General features: G+C 38.8%; 1 protein-coding gene across 21 annotated transcripts in view; it reads right to left on the reverse strand.

Moving 5' to 3' along the window:
- Nucleotides 1-18,378, reverse strand: part of DLG2 (discs large MAGUK scaffold protein 2) — a 991,421-nt gene that overhangs the window by 100,936 nt on the left and 872,107 nt on the right. Inside the window, exon 1 of one of the 21 annotated variants that reach the window (XM_088051069.1) lies at nt 16,824-17,004. The exons of 19 other annotated variants lie outside the window; for them this stretch is intronic. The gene's annotated coding sequence lies outside the window, so the exon portion shown is untranslated. Of the gene's footprint in view, nt 1-14,532; nt 14,662-16,823; nt 17,005-18,378 lie in introns of those variants that run through there. One more of the 21 variants, XM_088051070.1, reaches the window with a different exon arrangement.

The raw sequence follows: 18,378 nt of genomic DNA on the forward strand, positions 1-18,378 counted from the left end.
AATAGGAGATGAAGAGATTGCCAGTGAGTGAGCAGAAAGTCTTTTGGGGCCCAAAGTCACAATTAGATCTTTTTACAGATGTTTGCAAATTTGTTATCAAAGATCCTCAGAGATGGAGACATAACCACCTCAAACGATCTATTCTCATGGTTCACTCTCCTTTCTGCAGCTGCATTTTTCCATAATGTCTCATCTTAAGCTTTTCTGGTGCTTTTTAAGACTGTTTATTCTAATTCACAATGAATGCAAGAAAAAATTATGGCAAACTGAAATATTTAAAGACTAACAGTACAGTAAAATTACAAAAAGTAATGAAAAAGAGGAATGCAGCTAAACAGGCAAGCAGGGATGGTTTTGCAAAGGTAAACCTTTTGAAAAAGTCTGCAAGAGTCAGAAATGAGACCTTAAAGAAAATTACTGTATATGAATTGGGACAAATGAAGCTCATTACTGCCTATGGCCTACATGCTATAAAATGGGTTAGTATTGCTACAGAAACCTTTTTTGTGTATCCCTGTAATTAGCACAAAAGTACTATTATTGTAATTAACTGAATCCCCTTGTACCTAGTGCAATGTTCATGGCTTTAAGCAGGTTAATGTGAAAATTAATTTGCACTAATTCACACAAGATCAGTGACGCCCAAACCAATCTGGCTGCAGTGGCATTTTGTGAAAGAACAGCTTTGCATAAGGCACTGAAGCTTCAAGAAACTCAGCTTTCACTTGTGATAAAATTATTGTGATAATTTTCAGTCTTGGGGTAAATGTATTGTGAGACTTAATCCTAAGTGGATAAGTGATGTACTGGCTGTTGACATATAAATTAGTAAGATAAAAGATTTGGGCAGGTTCTTTGGCCTGGTCACGGGGCTGGCTGGTTTCAGAGCAGACTATTCTCCAGGATGAGTTACCTTTTCATCTCGTTTGACTTCTAGGGCAAAGCATGTTGCAGCAGCAAAAGAAAGAATATAAAATTCTTTTGTGCACAAAACCTTAAGTCCAAGAGACTGTAGGGTAATTCATAGGGACTTGAATTCTTCTCAACTTAGTTCTGGGCAAGATAGGAAAATAATAAAAAAACCTACCTGGAGGACTGAGAGAGAACATAGTTGAAATCAAGCCAAATCAGTGAGTGGTTCAGTGTAAGGGACAGGAAGAGAGAAGACAAGTTGTTTTTGTGCTTGCTGCTTTTTATTCTTCCACTAAAATAAAACATCTTGCAGTGGACAGACGATTTCTGTTCCCTGTTAGCTTTAGACTGGAGAAACACTGTCATCACCTGTCAGTGCAATAGAGAAAATTAAGCCTCACAGCTTGAACTAAACTGTCTTGTAGCTGTGACTATTGCACTTTCTGGACATTGGCTGGCTATGCTAGGATGGCTAATTAGGGCTCTTTTGCTCTCTTTTCTGCAGCTGGTGTTAAATGAACTTTTGTACCTTGCTTAGTTTGCCTTCCTTCAAAGGGATGCAGTCCCGTATGAGTGGTTGTTATGAACCATCCCTCCTTCAGCTCAAAGCTGCTGTCTTTGGTCATCCTCCTGCAGACATGTGCTACCACAATAACATAAAGGCAACAGAGAAAAGCCTCACAATCTAAGCACATTCCTGGACCCCTTCTTGTTCTCTGGCCTCTCACCCACTACCTTGAGATGGGCAGATGACAGGGCAAATCATGAAGGCTGACTTCAGGGGTTATTCTTCTAAGAACCCTAAAAAGAGGCATACCCACAGCTCCATTCAGGGCCACCATCACCCAGAAAACTTTCTCTGCCACTGAATACAGAGGAGCCTGGTGGACAAAGTTTCCTTGCCAGTAACAGCAAGATTCTGAGGCCTTTCTTGTCCTGTCTGCTCAACACAACAAATCAAAGTTCAGATGTTGTCTCTCTTGACCCTTTCTCTTGCACCCTTAGAATACACATCACAGAACACTGCAATACTAAATTATATGTCTGCCCCCACTGCCCCATCAGTTGCCATCTACTGATGGGACAAGAGTTAAAGTTTAGCTCTGTTTTTAGGGACTGTAAGAGTGGACTCAGTCAGCTGTGACAAGGACATGGATACAAGTGGGCAGAGGTTTCCTTCACAGCTTTCCCAGCTTCTGCATAGCAAGGAAAACCACAAAGCTTCAGGTTTTCCAGTCCTTCCACCCCATTTTCTGCTCCTTGGGCTCATCTGTAACCTCACCAAAGAGTAAGTGAGAGCCAAACATCCTCCCTGCACCTCCTACAGCCCTCAGTACACAGGGGCTGGTGAGCAACAGCTTTTCTCCCTTTGCAAGCTCCCAGCATATGTCAGTGTTCCCTGTGCCTCATTCTTTGCCTGTCCAGAGGGGTTAATCTCTGCATTTCTTGCCTCCTTTCAGTTGTCTGCCTCTCCACCATTCCTCATGAATTACCTGTTAAACAGTTTTTAAAGAGTACATACTGCTTTCTCCTCCTCTTCAGCATCATTTCTCTTTTGTCTGTGTCTCAGAGCCTTCAGTGTCCTATCCACTGCAGATCTGGCAGGGTTATGAACTGCTTGAGAACCATGTAAATGTCTCCTTTTTATATATGAATCTGTTTTTTGGGATTGTTTTTGGTTTTTATGTTTGTTTGTTTGTGTTTGTTTTTGTTTTCCTAACTTCAGCCAGGCCTTGAGCTTGTTGGGTCCAATTTGTGCCCATAATTACATCTGAAGAGTGGCCCATGATGATTTTAGGTGCATTTTCCTACCATTATTTTAATTTTCCTTTTTACAAGGTCACTTAGTTGAAAATCAAATGAGGGAAAGCTGAGCTGGGAGAGAAAACAATAAACCGAATACAGGGAAGTGAAACAACCACTTTTTTCTCTAAAATGTAATGTGAAGCTCTCTGGAGCTTTTCACATTGGTTTATATAATTCAATTTTAAAATACTATTAAAAAAGGAATTGTAAATGTGTAAAATTGCAAAGGACAACAAATAAAGTTTTGTTACTTTCTTAAAGGTAAACAGAAAGCTGAAAATATCTTGCAATTTCAAGCTTAGAAGACACATATGAAGAAGTCCTAATGACACTGCAAATACAGCTTTAAAATCTTTTATAGTCAACTTTCAACAGGGCATAATAGTTCTGTTCATTACAAAAAAATATGTGTCTTTGAAATTACGAGCCTAGTTTGACTTTCATGTGTTATTTGCTCTCAGTGGAACCGAAGCATTTAAATTGATTGTAATTAGATGTTAGCAGACACTATGACTGCAGCAAACCATTCCTGTTTGGAGATGGCTGCCACAGGAGGCCTCTACAAGCATCCCAACAGGGAGCAAGCATCGTGCACTGACAAAGGGAAACAAAAATCAGCTTTGGAGAGGTCTGCCATGCAGCTGGCATTGCTGTGCAGGACATGCCAAGCAGCTGCTCTGAAGGCAAAAGAGGGCAGCACCCTTCAAAGGGTGGGAAGGAATGCTGAGGGAAGTGCTGGTTAAATGCACATCTGTTTTTAAATATACACAAATGAATTTCTGCCAGATGTTAAAACAGAAAGAATTAAACCACTAGTTAAAAAAAAATACAAACCAAACCAAATTAAAACAGACTTCTCAAAGTAATAATCATGATAATAATAATAATAATAATAATAATAATAATAATAATAATAATATCAACTTACGTATCTCTCTGACACCAGGATGCTGAAGGTGAATCTATTCTGAGAATTGTAAGACTTTTTATCTTGTGACTTCTACCTCAGCTTCTTAATCTTCAAAAGACTCTCTCACCCCATCAACCTTTTCTAATTTCTGCTACAGTTTAAATACAATTCAATGATATGTATCAGAGACTCTATTTCTCTTTTCTCCCCTCATCTTTCTCCATTTCTTTGCTATCTAATAATGCCAACAAAGTGCAATAGCCTCTCACAATCACCCCGTTTTCATGAAGCTTGTAAGAATTTCATAGCTCTAAGACCGCCGTCAAAGCTTGTTCATGTATATACACATCTTTTTGTTTATTCATTTCTAGTGCTTGCGTAACCTAAATTTCTAAGGCAAGTAACCTGAAAAAAAGGATTATGAAATACTCTGAAGAGAAACCATTGCAAATGTGACAGCTGCTAAGAATCACTATGACTTTCCTATTCCTCCTTCCCCTAGAGGTTACCATTGTTGCTGGCTGAGGAAACAGCTGTAGCGTGCTCACAAAGGGCAGAAAAGGCCTGGAGAAGACAGATTTGCCCTTTGGCAGTTTTATGTCTTGCTGGAAAGCTTGTCAACCTTATTTACATTCTAATTTGCATGCCAGCCTCTACAAGGTTTTATATTCATATTCTGCTTTAAAGTATCTCCTTGACTATAATCACAACGACCTTTACATGTCTCTCCCCATTACCCTCTGGGCTGCAGTCCCTGCTCACTGGGCTACCCAGGGACTAGTAGCAAGAAATGTCAGGCTAAGCATGACATTTATCCAAACAGTTGGATGCTTGTAAGGTAGACTTTTCTTACTTCTAAAAAAAATATATTATTTCCTGTAGGAGATAAAAGAGCAGTGTGGGTAATGGTCATATCCTACTAAAGGAGAGTGATGAGGGAAAATCCCTTTTCTGTAAGACTGGAGCAAAACTGGCAATGTGCATCACCTGACAGCGGCTACCCTTGGGAGAAAAGAAGGCAGGAGGGATGAAATTGGGCAGTGACTGATTACTATTGACATTATTTTTACCAACAGACTGACAACAGAACTTGGCAGGATTATGCTCCTGGCTAGTTAAGAGAAGCACTGCCATAAACATGCCCTGCTCCAAATAAATCAGAGCACAGGCACAGAAGTATTGTGCATGCATTAGCCCCCAGCCTGTCAGGCTGCTACAAAAATGCATGGTTTTTCTTACACTCAAAATAATGCCTGTTGAAAGCATACACACATATTCAAGTTTTTATGACCACTCTGTGGCATCTTTCAGTCATTACAGAAAAGGCTTTACCAAATATATTTTAATCAAGTAAAGCTTTCAAAGCCTGAAGTATCCCTGGCAGTGGTGGTTTTGTTGTTACAGGCTAATCCTGACTTTCTGACAAATACACCATTTCAGGATTTCCAAATACAGGAGCATCCTCTTCTCAGAGTTACAAAGAACACTTCTGGGGATATGGTTACCATAAATAATTTCAGATTCCATAACTTCTACATTTCTGATTAATTTTGATAAACATTTATTTACAAAAAAAATGTTGTATCCTGTGACTAAGAACAGACATTTGAAAGAACAAGGCCTAGGTGGGCTGTACTGCTCAGGGTAAAATTAAATAGCATATTTGGGGTGAAGGAGGATATTTTTTTCCCTGTCAGACTGCAGGGACATTAACACTGGCTTTCTGTTACGTATCTGCTTTCTGGGTCTATCTCTGAGTTTTATTAACACGTTCCACAGTATCACAAGGAACCCAGTTTCCCATTCTCTTGAGTACCTACTTCAATGCATCATCACAGAATTCCTAACTACATAAACAGCACCAAGAACTAGTTGGTGTTTGCTGGTTTTTCCAAAGAAATAAACGGGAGGATCATCAGAGCAACATCTGAACTTTAAGAGTTCAAGAGTTAATTTGAAGTGTTTTGCTATCAATGGTGCAGTCTTATCAAAACAGTGGTGAAGGTTAATACATTACATATTTGTGTGGACAAATGTGGACAGCAGTATTTCTTCACTTCAAGGCACATCAAAGTCCTGCCAAGATAATTCTGAATTCTGCCTCTTCTCAAACTTGTAGATGCAAACTGACTGTATTGGCACTGGTCGTTTCTGTTCTGTAAGACAGCATGTGGCCACAACAAGAGAAAAGAAGCTATTTAGTTTTTATTCATTTTTGACTGCTCTGATTGCTTGACTGATCTATTTATTCCAGGCCAGACACCCATTATCACATGGATCGCCCATTGCAAGCTGTGCTTGTTTTATCAGGGGTAGAGGCAGTTTTCTTCATGGTAGCTGGTATGGGACTATGGTCTGAATTTTGTTGTAAACAGCACTGATAATACAGGAATGTTCTCATTACTGCTGAGCAGGGCTTGCACAGTCAAGTCCTTTGCTGCTTCTGACCCAACTCCATCAGTGAGGAGGCTGAGAGCACACAAGGAGGGGACACAGCTGGGTTAGCTGACCCACCTGACCTAAGGAACATCCCCGACTATCTCACATCTCAGCATATAAAGCTGGGGTGGTGGAAGGAATAGGGGAATGTGCGCTCTAAGTGATGGTGTTTAGCTTCCCAAGTCACTGTTGGCTTGATGGAACCCTGCTGTCCTGGGGATGGCTGAATACCTGCCTGCCCAAGGAAAGTGATTAATGAATTCCTTGCTTTGCTTTGCTTTTGCTTTACCTATCAAACTGTCTTTATCTCAGCCCAAGTTTGTCGGCCTTTTACCCTTCTAATTCTCTCTCCCATCCCACCATGGGGAAGTGAGTGAGCAGTTGCAGTTGCAATGGACTGATTTGCAGATGGGGGCTGACCATGACACAAAATCAAGGAATAAGGATCCAAATGCCATAATTGCTGGTGGGTGACACCATACGTACCATCAGTCTTTAATTTCAGGCTGGAGGCTTCTGCTAACCTCTCTTAAACTCAACCTGCCACAAATAGTTACCCTGAGTAAAGAGTGCTGACCTAAGAGGACAATCTGGCCTGGCTACATGATGGCTGAGATTGAGGACCTGGGAAAGAAATGGCCACATGAAATGGTGTGGTGATGTCCCTATTTTAAGCCTTGTCGTTCTTCATCACAATTTCATGACACAGTTTTTAAGTCACCATCATGGACAATGTCAAAAGAAATAAAAAATTCTGGAAGGGCTGTGATATGCTGCCTACAGCTGAAAAGAAAACAAACTTCTGAAGAGATCCAGGATCAAAGGACCTGGTAAATGTCATTTGGATGGTACTTCTGTCATGTTACAAGACTCAATGCAGCAAGTACAGGAGAACAACTTCTGCAACAGATCAGAGCCAATTATCAAAGTAATCCCATTTGGCCATAAAAATATCTAGTCCTTTAATACTGCTAAGCCTTGTTTGTAATCACAAAGCTTAATGAGAACAACTTACACTGAAAGGAAAGAAGGGAAATCTCTGGAGTAGAAAGGCTGATAAAGAGGACGCTAACAAATGCAAGCAAATTTGAGGTTTTAACTTCTTTTATATAGGCCATACCCTATTCATAGAGGATTTTTCTTTAATCAGTCAACCCAATGCTGAAGCCAGCTAGAAGATTATGCAAGCATGCTTTTGTTTTCACACTCTCTGCCATGTAGGCAAGTCTCCCAATTAAGAAAAGGTTTCTTTTGTTTGCATGTTGTTTAATTTCCGGCAGGCAGATTCAGAAATAATTACCATCTATATAGAAGGATGAATAGCAGTCAAACCTAGAATTCTCATTACCCGCCAGAATTTCAAAGTGAACTTCTAAGCAAGCATTTTGAAGGTCTGAACAAAAGGGAAAAGGTATTGGACAAAAGTAGTGCTGTCTAAATTCTGAACACCAACAATGATATTTAGTAATGTCCAGGACCTCATATCTGAGAAGAGCCTGAGAGGACTCTCAGAATACTGAGAAGGATTCACATGTCTTTTGAGAAGTCCGGCTCCTCCTTGCCACATTTAAGGCATACTGGAGGTCATATCTCAAACACTAGAGAATGGCTTGGTCAAGTGAGGACAGTAATGCCATATGTAAGGGATTTTAGCCAGTTTACATTCCTAGTAGAGTGCTGTAAAGAAGTTGGTTCTCAGTGGTTCCCAGCAGGAGGACAAGAGGCACTGAGCACAAACTGAAATACAGAAAATTCAATTTAAACATTAGAAAAAACTTTTTTATTCTAAAGATTACTGGATAGAGGAACAGGTTTTCCAGAGTTGCAGAGATATTAAAACCTTGACTCTACATGACTCTGAGCAATCTGCCCTTGTTGACTGTAATAGAGTGGCTGGTGTTGGAACAGATGATCAAGCTACCTTCCAGCCTTTACTATTCTGTGGGTTTGTGAAACAATAGCTCTAATTCTCTGTAGTTATACAAATGTAACATATAAGCAAAGCTCCTTCTGCTCTTATGCTTAGAAGCACAGGGCTAGTAAAACCCACTGGCAGGATAATGTATGGTTAACAACTTCAGCCCTTTAGAATGCAAAGATTATAAGAATAAATAAAATATTACATTTAGCTGTATTAATGTCCCCTGGCTTGCATTATTCTCCCTGGTGACAATGCTACTGAACAACTGGTACAGCAATATAAAGGTTTAATATCTTGCTATATTTAATATCAAAACCTGATACAGGCAGTGCCCATGATGGCTGCAGGTCTGTCAGCATTTTCAAAGTTTTATAACAGCCATGAAAACTCATAGAGTATAGAAATGAGTCAACCAGTACTTATAATTGCTGGCATTTAGCACCAGAGATGATGACTAAGAATCTATATTTGAAATACCTGGAGTTGGTGGAGTCCAAGTACAAATCCTAGGGAAGATCAACTAAGCACTATATTTTTGTGAATTAAATACACTGAAATGTGTGCAGCTTGTAGAACTTTTAGGTGAGTGCTTAAAACCATATTTATACACACACGCCACAAACATATTTGGTTATCATACAAAATGAGTATTGTTTTTTGATTTGGTTCTCCCCTAATGCAGAATATTGCCATATTTTGCATTCCTACCCTTTCATCAGCAGAGGTGGCTGCATTTCACATTTCAGAAATAGTGTTTAGGGAATTCCCTGGGGCATAATCTTCAGCGGCAGATGTCACGTATCTCCTAAGCTCAATTACAGTTTGACAGCGTGCAAGTGGTCTTTGCTTTCTGCATTAACCAACCATGCAAAAAAATTAAGTTGAAACAAAAATTCAGGGAGTCAAATGTCATAATGTCTGAAACGTTTCTCTGAGAAGGAGCTTCACTACAATATAGATATCCCAAGATTATACATTAAATTTATTTTAATATGGCAGTTTATGTAATTCATCTGTAAGAGGGTGGATCTTACAACTGACATGTTAACATAATTTACAATTATCCAAAAAAATCCTGATGTGCTTCACAGACTGCAGAACAAACTCCATATATCAATGGTATCCACCTCAAGGCTGCCAGTCACAATTACAAAAGTGGTGCAAGTAAATCAAAGGACAGAACAGTGGCTAAATTAAAATCATGCTCGACCTTCAGGCTGAGCAGATTAATTTAACTACAACTTTGTCTGAAAGACCTACATATAGTTTGAGTCACAGTCAGCAACGTATCCACCACAAGATGAAAGGCTGAGTCTGATCTCACAGATGTTAACCAGAGGTTAAGAGTCACATTAACTACATTTTTGTTCTTAGGCTGGTCTTTGAGTTACAGGGTTTTTTTAATATGCAAATGGTGTAAGAAAGATCCCAGTCAGGCTCTGGATGTTTCCACATCAGTGCTTACACCTTTACAGTTTCCATTACCAAATTCAGTGAGTGACTTCAATATTTGCATTCAAGTTATTCAGTTTCCCATTAAACTCAAGTATCTTTTTTTTTTCTTGCTGGGAAAACGAGTAGATTAAATATATTTCTTCACCAAAAAATCAGCTTTTTAATCTAAATGCAATTTGCCAGTAGGGATACCATTTTTCAGCACAAATATTCAAACATGAATTTCTCCTGCCTCTTTTTTCTCCCTCCCTCAAGTGACAGTGTTGGACAACTGAAGTTTTTCAGCACTATCTACCTATGGCTTTGTTTTTTGATTTCTTTTCCCTGTATTCAACACATGTTTATGTTTAGAGATATAAACCTGAAAAAAAAAGGGAAATATTTCTGGTATTTTGAATCTCATGTTGACATAAAATAACATTTATATTTTACCTTCATGTATGCTTCAAAAATAACTATACCAAAACTCAGTAGAATCTAAGATCTTATGTACAATAACCTAAGAAGGGGGAAAGGTATAAGGAGTAAAAGAAAGAAGATAAAAGTGTTATTAATGCATGATTCATAAGAAAACACACCAGCTAGCCAATTAATTTAAAATCAAATAAGTATTTGTAATTTTTCTTCCCATGTTTCAAATCTTAAAGAACCCTCCTATGATAAATACGAATCATTAATTCTTGATCAAACATATTTTAAGATTTAGTTGAAAGGTCTACAGACTGCTTCTGTAGACTACGCTTGTTTCTTCTTCTACTTAAGAAGCATACCAAAAATAAATGGAATCAGAAAATTTCAGTGTTTAGATCTTGATAGATTTAGCTGCTTCTTTGGCCAGCAACCAATCCACATTTTATATTAAGTAGTTCAAACAATTGAGGAAAAATGTTGAATTTCAAGTCTTATGAATAGTGCAGGGCCAAAGCTGGACTACTTTATGAATGGTACATAAACCTGAACTAAAATTTGCAGATGTACTTCACAGTAGTTCTATTAGAAAATTGCATAAAAAGTTCAAGTCCTTCCGGCTTTCTGTCTTCTAGCACTTCCACTTTTCCTGTTTCAGATCCCTACATTCAATACCTATGCACTGAAATGAATTCAATAAAAACAAAGCAGAATTTATTTGCATCTCTGAAAAGACGGGAGAAGGCTGAATACAAGTGTTTTCATTTCAGGGGTCAGGTGCCAGTAGCAAGACATGAAAGAGTGAAAACCAAATAAAGAGATTTGAGTGCAAAATATTTGCACCACATTATCTTAAAAGGCCAACATGTAATCACTGCCATAAAAATATCCAAGTTTCTCTGTAAAAGTTGTTTCAGGTATCTTGTACAACTAGACCAGTCTACCATTATAATTCAAAGAAGATAAAATTTGAACAGAAGTAGAAGAAACCAAACATGAACACCAAATGTTTAAAGTGCAGTCAGTATTACAGAACACTTTATTTTATTGGAGTAAGAACATTTTAGAATATCTACAGAAAATTTTATGGTTTTTAACTAAGAAATCGCAAAGAAATGTGAAATTAAATTTATTCCACACCTAGAAAACATGTTTTGAATGGAGGACTGTTGTTTTCCCCTCCTCTCAAACTTGTTTCTGTGTTGGATGGGTACATTTCACTGAAGTATTTAACACTTGTGGTTATACCTCAAAGAGAAGAAATACAGACCACTACAAGTAACAGCCGAGTTTCACCTAACTCCTAATAATTCACCTAAAATTCATATAATAATTTCATTTTCCGTTTCTGGACTACAGCCCACCCCAAAGCCAGCAGCAGCCAGTGTGCACTGCTATTTTCCTATGGAATGTCTTCCAGAAACACCTACCTGACGAAGGCAAGGATAGTCCATGGAACGCTGAGAGCAGATAATGATTTTGCCTATTATCACTTTTCTATCTGGACTAATAGTTTCCTTTCACAAGGAATATTTTGGTAGTGAGGGACAAAGATCTACTCCTATAAACAAATTGAGATTAACAGTACTGTAAATAAATACAGAGAGAATAATACCATTTACATGAAAAAATACTGTATACTGTATTTATGTTTATACCTTCTTAAACCTACAGGTAATTTTTTTGAAAGAAAGAGATTTTCTGTAGTGAGTAATATTTAATTACTTAGATAGCACAGGTATTACTAGCTGCTGTGGATATTTTTTTCTGCCTGGGGAACACAGTATTGAACGCAGCAAGAAATGCTTCTGAGAATACAATTTCCTTAAAATATGGAAATAAATAGCAATAGAAGGAAAAAAACCAAACAAAAGCTCCCCACAACAAAGTGAACAGATTAGCCTGCCTGGCTCACTCACTCGTTCAGTTTCAGCATGTGGCTGCACACAACACAGTTCAATCAGTTCTTTATTATTTTATAATGTTAAAGGTTATTACCACAACACACAAAAGGGATAATAGTGGGTTCTTAAATTAGCATTTGCTTAGCTCAAATGCCACTGCATTTATTCCTTTCCTTAGAACCTAGCACAGACAGTACTGCAAACCATGCTTACAGAGTGGTGGTGTAAGCACAGAGAGCTTGTGCTGTCTCCAGAACAGGACACATCTCCACAGGAGTACAGGAATGAATCAGAAGGGACAGCCCATGTCTCACTCTGCCACTTTGCAGGTTCTTCAATCACAACACGCTGACCAGTGTGATGTAAAGATGACACTAACTCTCAGGATTTAAAAAAAACTCTCGTCAATCCAGATTACTATCCTGCCTGGCTAAAATATTAGGAGATTTCTGCTAGCACTATGAAAGTATTCTGGGAACGAGCACTCCATCTGCAGCTTTATCAGTCTGACTTTTGAGTGAGCACACTGGCAACTCCCAAGTGGAAAGCTGTTGATGTCATAAGCATTTACCTGTAGTACGAAATAAAATTTGTATATTAATATTAAGTTTTAGGCCACCAACCACTAATTAGAACTTTGCACAGGACAGAAAAGAGTACACCACTGCTGCTCAGACAACAAATGGATCTGCTGCAGAGGAGCATCACTCTTGTTGGCTTACTGCAAGTGGGCTGGCAAATGTTCTCCATCTTCAATTATTCCAGGCAGGACAGAAAACTGAGGACCAGAGAAGCTGCAGGTATTCTGGAGTGCTTTCAGCCTGCAATCTGGTGGGATTACAGTAGCCACTTTCATCTGGGGCCACTTTCATGAGAGGGTCACCCCAGATTTTTTTTCCTTCTGTACATGGTCTTGATATAAAAAGATGAAAAGTGTTCACCTAGAGGAATGCACAGGGACTTCCAGTGCAGCTTTCTTGGGATATATATCCATGTCCTGCCTGCAGGACTCAAAGCTGTAGGGACTTTACCAGAGATGATTCTGGATGTGTGTCAGATCCTACACCTCTGTTTATGCGCAGCTTCTCCACTGGCTATAACTACTCCGTAGTGGAGACACAGCTCTAGGAACCAGCACCCCTCTGACCAAGCATGCCTCCTGAAAACATGGAAAAACTCCACAGAAAGCTGACATGAGCTTGGAAAGGACTCTTGAAGAATACTTTTCATGTTTTTGGTTGTCTAGACCACATTAAATGCTATTCAGAAAACATGTAATTTGTATCACTTTATTTCACTGACACCTGGGTCCCACTAATTTCTGGTGCTGAATTCTCCAAAACCATCTCTACTACCCTGGAACACACCCTTTTCACCTGTGATGTTTCAAGGGCTGAGAGACCTGTTTGTTGTTTTAACCATCTGGCAGCAAGGAAGATGATTATTTTATTTTATTTTATATTTTCCCCAGCAAAGAATATTTACATTAATAGTTTCTTTTTTTCCTCTTTTTAAAAATAATAGCATAATGCATTCAGGTCAGGCCAAGACACCAGGAGCCACTAAACAAACCAAGCACTTGAATCCACAAACAAATTGATCTTAGTATTTATGAGATGTATTTTGTTTACAAGTAAGCCTTTCATGGGTTTAATAACTCGAATATCCCTTCCTGGTTGTACAATCATATAAAACCTAACCAAAATCTCTTCTGCAGGATTAGACCTTTACATATATTTCATTCACAGCACAAAGAACAGACCAACATCAAAGGGCATACTGTGTTTATGAACAAGCTCTATCTCTGCTCCAATTGCCAAATTTATTCCTGTAATGCACTGTTTGAAAGTCCTTTAAAATGGAGTTTCTCTCCCTAGGTTTCTGGACATACAAAAACCTCTATTTCTGCTTTGCATTGACACACTGTCATCCTTTACTATGCTCTATTCTCTTCTCTTCCATAAAGTTGCATTGGCTATTCCAAACATTGAGGATACTATATGCCTAACCTATAATTTCATCCATTTTTCCAGTGAAGACCCTCTCCCTGGAAGCCCATCATTATGATTGCTGGTGTCTGTACAACTTTGTTTCACACCCACCTTGAATACTGAATTCAAACCTGAGAATTCTTAAAAAATAGCACAGTGTCACTTTATCAGTCTCTTCAATAAAAAGTAAGAGAGTTAATATATAGTTAACAGCTTTCAATTTTATGTGTATTTCTGTGCTCAGGACTCAGCATTATAAATGTATTGCTCTATTTAAACCACTGTTTCTGTACTGTGTGCTTGAAAGGGCAAAACAGAATCACGCAGTTTGTATCAGGCATACAAACTTGTGAGTTTACACACCCCTGCTGCCATCTCCAGTCACTTTTTACACAAAGAGCACAGTCACACAACTACACAGTCACACATTAGCTGTATTCACTGCAACCCAAAAAATAACTTTCCGAAGACTAATGCTGGCTTATCCAATAATCTATTTTCTCAAAAATGTTGACCACAAGCTGCCAGGGAACTTCACAGCAAACCTGAAGGTCAGTAAACAGGAGGTGTTTCAGACCAAAGGAAAAAGATAAACAAGATCAATTCCTGAGCTCAGGACTTTTATTGAAGATAAAATGGGTAAGATTCCTGGGCATCTATACTTTATACAAAAGATAATGTGGGTTGGTTTCATCTGTAACCAAAATATAAAAGCAGAGCAAGATTCCTCTTGGAGAGCAGATTTCTGCTACTCAAGAGTGCTATGCATCAATCCTAAAATATTACCTCTCTCCAGAAATGGTCAGGAAGCCAATACACTCCTGGAGTTGTGGTGCAGTGTTTCCAGCAGGATGCAGCACTAACAACAGGGATGGCTGTTTCCTGGACCAGCCCTAAGGGCATTTAAGACATTCCATGGAGAGCACTGCTGTTGCTTACTGCCAGGTGGGAAGCATGGATGGCAGCACCAAACTAATATCCAGATAAAACGTCTGTGTCTTCCCGATCGAGATGATGTGAAATACAAGTCTTCGTCACTGTTGTTTTTCCTTCAGCATCCCTCCAGGGATATGACCACAAAGGAGCAGTAGGCATGCACTCAGGAGAAAATGGGATTTTTGCCACATCCTCTGGCTATTTTCCTTGGTCTTATTTGGAGTGAACTTTGAGAAGCTGGTTTCATCTCTGCCCAAGCCTCCATACCAGTGCCTGGAGACCGAAGTTGTTGTCAGCTTAATTTATTGTGCAATAACAAATAGCGAGTCTGGATCTCTGGTTCCCACAAGAGCCCATATGCCCATATCATAACTTTCTCCTTTTAGGGTTGCTTTTCCTGTCCTAATTTATACTTCCTAAGTTACAGTACATACATTTACATGGTTAATGTTCATATTGCTGAGATTACACCATTGTGATGCATGCAATATAAATGCCTAGACAGATGGATGCAGTATCACAGATTTCTGAAAGGAGGAGAACTTGCAAAGCCAGAAGCTCACACTTCAAGAAACCCATTTTCTGGCACAGGGGTCACTGAAAATAGATCTGAATGCTTAAAAAGCAGTGCAATACTCTTAAATAAAGTACTGCTGACAAAGGTGTACACTCTTTCCTAGAAATAGGTTCTAGTCTGTTAGGCGGCCAGGAAATAATAGTCACAAAAAATTCTGATTTTTTTCAAATTTATGATTTATGAAGAGTAAGTGCAAATCTGCTTGGCAAAGAAAATCAATGGCAAAGGCCACTGTGCCAATAGCTTTTCTCCTTAAATAAAAATTGATACTAAAATGAGATACCTTATTAATTAAACCAGTATCAGTCCTGATGCTTCACCTATAACTCATTGAACAAATAATTTCTAAGTGAGAAGTCACAATACAAGTCTAAATCCCTACAGAGTAAACAATTTGGACTGATAGCAGGTGAGAGGTCTCTGGAAGAGAGTGTCTGTATTAATAATACAGCAATAAGACAACAGGTGCTGTTCTGCCAAGCTCTCTTGATATTTGGATACAACAAACTTGCTTCTCCAACCCACAGAGAATGAAAAAACAACCCCAAACCGGGTACAGTGAGACAAAAGCAATGACCATAATACTGCTACTGATAAAAGAAAAAGTAAAATTGATACTCATTGCCACTTGCCTCTCCTGAGGAGAGATACAGGTATTGTACAGCAATCTTAATATTTCAGTTCCATAAATTTCTGCTTTTCAGTTTCTTTCTGATTAAAACAACAGAAAATTGCAGGCTTACTGATCTTTAAAGGTTACTGGCAAGATAATGTTGTCATATTAATGGAGCTTGCTTGAAAAGATACAGAGGTCAAAAAGAAGCAAGTGATAATTAGAGCTAAGAATCTAAAGCTGGTGAAATTCAAGAAGTCATGCAGATGCTATAGGAAATATACCTTTCTCTGCCTAGCTGTGCTATAGCATGTTTCCACAGTTTGTTTCAAAGTCTCCCTTTGCCTTTCATCTTACACATATTTCAGCACTGTTGTTATGCAAGATGGGGAATCATTCATTTTAATGTGATACTAAGCATATTACCACAAAACCAGAAAGAAGCTACTGTTTTACTGATTATCTAATTAAAAAGCTCTACAATTCAAATTCTTTGCAGCCCCTCACTGCACACAAAAGATTTACTGCTGCATCTGAAAAGCCACATGTAGAAAAAAGCAAAGAATTTGTAAATGCTTCTAACTGCTTATTCTTTTCCTTCCTCTTGTTACAAAAGCCACAGCTATCACTCCCTTTAAACACTAATAAAAGCAATTTAATGACAGGTAGATTTGCTGGTTTGTAGCTTCTTTGAACCCCCAACACACTCACTAAAGGAAAGTAACTTTAGCTAGGAAAGAGATCCTCGCAGCATGATGGTGAATAATTCATCATTGAATTTTTCTTTTCACCTCATTTTGTGGCAGTAATGTACACAACTGAAAATATTGCAAAATCTAAAAACAACCACCGACAAGGACTTCCAGCAGCAAAATACACATAAAACTAGCAGGCAGGTTTCCCCAGCTTATATAATAACAGCTTTAGCGCGACAGAACCCCCATCACTCACCGAGGACTGAATTCACTTGAACAAAAGCGGAGCCCAGTCACCAAATGCAGCTTCGCAGGACTCACAATGCAAGATGCTCCTGTCTGCTGTTCGGTTCACACTTGCCTTTATAACTAAGCCAACCAACAACATTCAGTTGCTGAACCTGATGAATTATAAAACGGTAGCTCCCAGACTCTCATATTTTACATCACAGGGGGTGGTCATCCAGCATACACACTGCCTGTGTACATATATTCTGCTATAACTCATCCTGATAAACACATCAGTGCTGGCAGCAGTGACAGTAATTGGTGCTCAGGATGTACAAGCACAAACCAATAGAGCACACTCCCACCTTCTGCTCTGTGCAACATCTCTACCTGTCAATCACTGCACCTTGTTAAGGTGGAATGAGCAACTGCACTTGGGGGAGAGGCAAAACTCAAAGAAGAAACCATCTACCAATACAAATTTTGTGCTTAAACATTTCTTAATGCAGTAGTAAACGTAGCTTCAGTATCCTCTAGGTAACAATTTTCATGATTTTTTTTTTTTTTAAATCTTCGTGAAATCTTCCCTTCTTAAAGACACAGTTCTCGTTTAGCAACTAACACAGGGTTCATTACTTCTACTATCATGAATGGAAATTATTCAGGCAAATTCCAGGGACATTAGCATGGATAACCTAAAAGCATTACTCCAGGCAGAATGACTGCTAAAAGCAATATACTTGGTAGGTGAAATTCTGTATCCATTTTAAAATCCTCCTAAAAATGCTGAAAGGTTTCAAGAATATCCTCTAAATTATAAGGATGTATTTGTAACTCTTCACTTTTCTGATGCTTTTTTTTCCCCATATGCTTGCATAGTTTTTAAAATCAATATATAGATACAAAATAACAGAATCAAACACCTAAAGCTTAGACCCATTAATGCAATCAATTAAACTAAACATTTTCAAATGGGATTAATTACAGCAATAACAATCACAATTGTTGCACATGCCACAAATTAACACTCAGCGTTAGTCCCTAAGAAGCAAAACTGGTTATTGTAATGGTAAAAGACAGCCAGGGATCAGCCACTGGAAAGGCATTTGTACGGCAACTTTTTTACAAGGGAGCAGAAGTTGCTCTTTCAGAGTTGAGCTCCAGGAATTTTTTATGTGTTTTACACAAACTCAAGGCTATTTGTTCGAGCATAGAGTGGGAATGAACACTTTATTGAGGAGGATTTTCTTGAATATCTTCATGAATATCTACATCACTGGTGATGATTCTCAGAGGGTTCCATTTGGAACCTGAACACTTGATCCAGCTCCTTTCATTTCCCATGCCTGTAAAACTCCCCCAGTTTTTGGTGCCATGAAGAAATGTTGTTTTTGGGAAGGTGAGCACAGTTGTGTGAGCGGTTGTGCATTGCCTGGATGCTTTTCCATGAACAACTGGGCTGAGGAATGCAAATGAAGCCTGTGCCGGCAGCCCCAGGCAGAAACCCAACCCTTCTCACCATCTGGACCGACTGATGTGCGTCACAATGTGGGAACAGGGTGTTGCATTTCATGCATAGCAAA

Source organism: Pseudopodoces humilis, chromosome 2, assembly GCF_049639895.1.
Source record: "Pseudopodoces humilis isolate 2021_Gansu_Grassland_sample_001 chromosome 2, ASM4963989v1, whole genome shotgun sequence".
In the NCBI taxonomy this organism is placed as follows: domain Eukaryota; kingdom Metazoa; phylum Chordata; class Aves; order Passeriformes; family Paridae; genus Pseudopodoces; species Pseudopodoces humilis.